Source organism: Sabethes cyaneus, chromosome 2 (assembly GCF_943734655.1).
Source record: "Sabethes cyaneus chromosome 2, idSabCyanKW18_F2, whole genome shotgun sequence".
NCBI lineage: Eukaryota > Metazoa > Arthropoda > Insecta > Diptera > Culicidae > Sabethes > Sabethes cyaneus.
The window spans coordinates 132,956,338-132,962,312 of NC_071354.1; positions in this window are offsets into that span (position 1 = coordinate 132,956,338).

Below are 5,975 nucleotides of genomic sequence, written 5' to 3' on the forward strand. Positions count from 1 at the left end.
CACCACGTTTACGAATTCAAGTGAAAAAATCCCCCTTTAATCCACCTAACAGTGCATGTATGCCTTACGCACAAAATTCCCTACGCTTACTGGTTAAAAACAATAATCCACCAAACTTTTCTGTAAACCGTCTTCTTAAATAAATCATGTATGTTGCTCTTTGACGTAAAGCGGTTTCATTTATTATACTCGCATTTTTGTTTAATGTTACATTTTTCTAACAAATGAGATAATTAGGCTTAATATTAGGCATTGACGGAACAAGCGCTCATTTCTAGGGAGGGCTATAGCCCCCGGCATTTTTTTCGACCATTTTATTTGGTCGGCCAGCTCCAATCTCCTCCAGGAGGGGCTTAGCCCCCCCAGCCGCTCCCTAGTTCCGCCAATGATATTAGGAATAAGGTTCCTTATCTAGATATCGAGCAATTTGTAAGTCGTTTACCATGCGCTACGCGGTCTCTATTTTGGACCACGGTAAAATGAAATGGAGTGGTCCAAAACAGAGCCCGTGTAACGCATGGTCCAAAAGTCCTCAATTACCCGATAACCCATTCGGCTGCCCATTTTCATCATATCTATTCGATTCGATAACTAACGATATTAGCTACTAAATCAAGCCTTCTCATTGCTACTACTAGATTTTACTTTTCTCTTCCTTGCCTGTTTACAAAGCAGATAATAGTAATAAAAAATCTATGGAGCAAATCGATTTCGGACTAGTACCACCACGAAAAAGCACTATTAATATGTATTTCAACTAGAGATTTTTGGTTGAGGCATACATTTTCTGTCCAATTTAGTGCTGTAAAGAAAAATAGGTTGAAATATATCTCTTCCCTTTTTGTTGTTTCTTTTTTTAAAGCTACATTGAACGCTTATAAAATCGGAAAGTCTTAATTGATTTTCAGAATATTTTATTTGAGATCGACTTAAAGATATTTGTGTGTATTTTAAAATGCGCCAACGGGAATGGTAATAATTTTTCGGAGGTTGTCAGTTAAAAAACGAACTTATTAATACATGAATGTATTTTTGAGCAAAACTGTGACGTTTTCTCTGTGCTGAAAGCAAAAAAAAAAATCGTTAGAATTCGCGCGGCAAAACTCAGGCGCTCATTTTGCTTTGATTAAATTTATTTGATATCCATTTACAGTAAAAACGGTGCACGCTTTTGTACATTTTAGTTAAGGTTCAATTTCAGTTCCATTTTGGTCTTTGTTTTTTCCTTCTATTGGAGTTTTTGCTTCGCTTCATTTCTCGAATATCGAGTGTTTGTCTTCGAAGGAAAATCAAACGAAATGGCGGTAGGATGGCGCTTTTATATTTCGCTTCGTTTTGTAGTAATTTTAAGGAGGATCATTCTGCTGAGAAATCAAAGGGAACGACAACAACATCGAAAAGGAGGATTTCAATCTAGCGAACCGGAGAAAAGGACAAAAAAGTGAAAACCCATCAATGCGTCAATATTGAAGTTTTGCTTGCATCTACTGATGAATCGAGTAAAATTTATCACTCAAAGTGGAACAATTGATACTGTACTTAAAACGACAGCACGTATCACCAACTCTGAGAGCCATCGAAGCGTCTCGCCGAGGAAAATCGGTTTATATGCACGAGAACACCAAGTTTATCATTACGGAAATCATCCCTGTTTAGCGCAGCCAACGAGCGTCGTACATGTTTTTCGCGTTTCCGACACGTTATTGGTAAGAAGGACGCCCTCGCGTTCGGATTGCTGATGCTGATTGTGAGTGCTCAGGTTTTTCTTAATTGGGATGTGATTTGCATTTGACAAACACTTTCATGTAAAATATTCGTTCGCCTCAACTGGGTATAAATATATGGGATATGTTTGTTCACTGGCGGACGGAAATGATTGGAACATATCGATAGACACTTGTTAAAATTTTGCAACTTCCCACATCGTCACGTATTTTTATTGCAGTGTGAGGTATCTCGGCACACTTAATCTCGAATCATCGAGACAAAACATCGGTACAAGCTTTCGTTTGTTAATTGCAGTTTAGAGGAGTCCACGTTATACTTTGTAATGATTATATATGCAAATTCGAATGTTGCGTGTGTACAGGCACGGATTGCAGAGACAATAATAGTTTTATATCGATAATATTATTAAATTTCAGCATTGATTATAAGCTAAATTCTAATTAATACATACTTTGAGTATTATTCAAGTTCCTTTTATTTTTTTAATTTTTTTGTTAATACGTTGATATCGATAGAAATCATAAATAAAGTCTGACTAAAAGAAAAACGGGACGCCTCTTGTGGTAAGAACTGGAATCATTTCACATAACTTTGCTTTTACATATTTATGAAGAACAGCTGTTGCATGGTTCGTTAATATTTTCCACCACGCTGCGGAGCAGTACAGAATGGAACTCAAATAACGTAAAAAATCTTGCACAAACACCTGGAAAATCCAGAGTCTTGGTCTAGATCAAAGTTGGCTAAAGTGCTAAACTGAGTTTGAAGGGTTATAAGGAGAACCTAGGTCTGGAAAGACGACAAAGAACTTTCAAGAAAACCGAAATTTGGGACCAAAAGCTAAGGAGGAAGATATTGAAGTTGGTTAAGTTCAGTCTTGACATCTCCATCCGGGATAAGGCTAGAAGGTACGATGCCCACTATCAAACCACGCTGAATATCCTCGCTGGAGAAAGCAATATGTAAGTCTTACAGTACCAGTAAATATCCGAATTGCCTTTTGAAGCGAAATTTGGTATCCCAGAAGCGGGTTAGGCGTTTGTACGAGCATGTTTTTGTATTTTGATGAACGACGAAACTTCTCGATGAATAATTTTACATTGCCAGTCAAGTATAATTTCGTGTAATTTTGAAGTCACTAGAGTTGCTACGAAGATATATTCCGGACATTTAAGAATATGAGGAGACACTACCTGCCCAAGCAACAATGTGAGTTTTATTGTACTCTTATGGTGGTCTTCAAGACCAATTTTGGTCTTAAATGCCATCATAAGAGTGTAATAAAACCCAAATTGTTACTTGGGTGACAACCACCTTTAACGAGTTTTTGGTCGCCGTGTTCTGTTTGTAACTCCGACAACAAAACGTACAGCCTCTTTTCCTTAAAAAAGGTGGAATAAATCCATCGAAACGTCGCATATAGAAGCAAAACATCATTTTAGCTGCAAACTAGAGATTGCACAGCTGAAAAACCAAGCCTAAAAAATATAAGTATTAAACTACGAAGAATGTTAAAGGGGAAATGAGCAGTAATAACTTTTTGTCGGAAAGCTCAATTTCGGAAACAGTTTTTGGATCCAAAACTGGGGTTCTGTTTTTTTAAAACACACTCACTGCATTCTGCATTCTTATTGCCAGTCTTAACACAGAGAATATATGTTCATGAATAGAATTTTTTTTGCAAACCAAAAAACTGCTTTTGAAATTTATAGAATCAATGACGACTCATTTCTCCTTAAAGGATTCTAGGTAGAAAATTTCTCCAATAATCGACAATAATCTACCAGCGTGTGCATTGGGAATCATTCAAATGTCACAGGACGAACAGCCTTGGACGCGAATGGTTTACCGATAAAACCGTCAACACCGTATCTAAAAGCCCTCCCGGCAAGTGTGACAAACAAGCGCGACACGCGTCTGTTATTTATTATTCAAATTATGTTTGTACATGTTGGCCTTTTCCTCGCGTGCGCGCGCGAGTTTTGACAGCGTAGCCACGTGTCAATTAGTTTTAGCTGTGCAATTGTATCTAATTTAACGATAATGATTGCCTCTCATCTGTAGATGTGTGAGCAACATTAAAAACATTGATTTCGCTTGCCACCGAAAGGCAATCCCCTCGCACAGCAGTCTGCGTGAAATGATACGCGTGACAATATAATCAATGATCAATGATTTTATCCTAGGCCGACCATCTCCGGCTGGGAACCTATTCGTCCTTGCAATGATTTTTGAGGATGGCCCTGTATAAATATTTGTTCTTGAAGTTTATTGTATTGTGCACGACGGATGTGGGAATTTCATGGGAAGAGGAGGTGGCTTCCTACTGCTTTTGCTTTTTAACCAGACGCGGCGTTATTAATGACTCGGGATGATGCTGCGGCTGGCGGCGTGTGTAATACGGACGATGGTATAATCATCTTCCACACCATCGCCATTCAGTTGGACTGGCCCCTACTGTTAGCCAAACACGCCACAAACGGATAATTTGGTGTGCTTTGGAAACACGCTTCGTACATCTTCCATACAAATGCATATTGCGAAATTCGAGTTGCCTGGTTGATCATTGCTTTAGTCACAGGATAAGTAAGCTGAAAATGACTAAGGGGTGTTGCGAGGAAAATTATTTTTATAGTTTTGAGCGTCTGTTTGTAACGACCTTTACACTTTGGTGGTGTGTAATAATTAATACTCTTTTTGTCTAGGAAGTCTCATGCAATGGAAAAAATGCTGTTGTTTTTCCATTGGTCAAAAGGAACTACTAAAACTCGAGTTATTGCATTAGAATGTCGTAACTTAATAGTTGTGTATAATAGGGATACTGATAACTATCAGTAATTTCAGTACGTTACTGATAACTATCAGTAAATATCAGTAATTTTACTCATTAGGACATTGAAGCAAAAAATAGGAAATAGTAATATTATAACTACGTTCTTCATTGTAAGTTTACTTTGTAATTTACCAAGCGGGCTTTATGAAGGCTCGCGCAACTACGGAATATGTTGGGAGCACATCGTGCCTATGCATCACACGAACCAGTCGATCAAGACCAGCAATTGCACTCATTGCATGAACACGGTTTCCCAGATAAACTGACGCTGCTGATCAGAGCTATTGGATGGAGTGGTGTGTTTCGGGGACACACCCTTCGAGACGCGGCGAGGGTTGACAAGATGACTGATATCATAGCTAGGAACCTTGCGATGGTGGAGACAACCTACGCCAGGTTGTAAGCAGTAGTCTAGGAAGATCAGATTAATAATAAATACGCCAAAGATCAGATACATGAAAGGAAAAAGCTCTAAGGGACTAAACGCGTGCCTCTCACGGATGGTAACCCTTGACGGCGACGAACTAGAAGTGGTAGATGAATTCGTGTATTTTGGATTGCTGGTGACCGCGGACAACATTAGTAAGGAAATCCAGCGGCGCATTCAAGCGGGAAATTGAACCTACTTAGCCCTTCGCGTTACGCTACGATCAAGAAGCATACGCTACCGTACAAAGTTGATAATGCACAAATCTTTTATTAGGGCAGTTCTTTATGGACTCGTAAGGTCGCTCACGAAGGATATATGCGGGGATATTTGGCGGAGTACAAACTGAAAGTGAAGAGTGGTGGAGACGTATGAATCACGAGCTACAGGCATTGTTTGGAGCGAATCCCATCGTACATTTGGCGAAAGTCAGTAGGCTATGGTGAGCTACACACGTCGTAAGAATGCCGGACGATAGTGCGACGGAAACAGTTATCTTCAACTACCTCACGGGCACCAGGAACAGGGGGCTCAACGTGCAAGATGGCACGATCACGTCGAAAGCGATTTGTGACTTTTGAAATGACTGGAAATTGGCGGCGTGTGGCCGAAGTTCGAGTTTAATGGAGACGACTGCCTGAATCAGCACAAGCTATCCCGGCTTTAGGCTACTGACGTTGACTACGATATATTGTGTCATCCATGTTTATCGTACGCAACTACCGACCAATAAGTTTAATCTAACTAATTTTTCTAACGGTACAACGTAACTATATCAGTAAAAGCAGAGCCTAGGTGCTACATTCCGTTATCGAATCTTGACCTTCTGTTTTTAAACGACAGACTTCGCAGCCAGCTGTTAGAGTACAGGACAATTGCAGGAGCAGTTGCTTCGATCCTATTGACTCTAACAGCGTCTCTCAGCCGAGATTCGAACACACGACGACTGGCTTAATAGGCCAGCGTCATACCTCGATGCCAACTGGG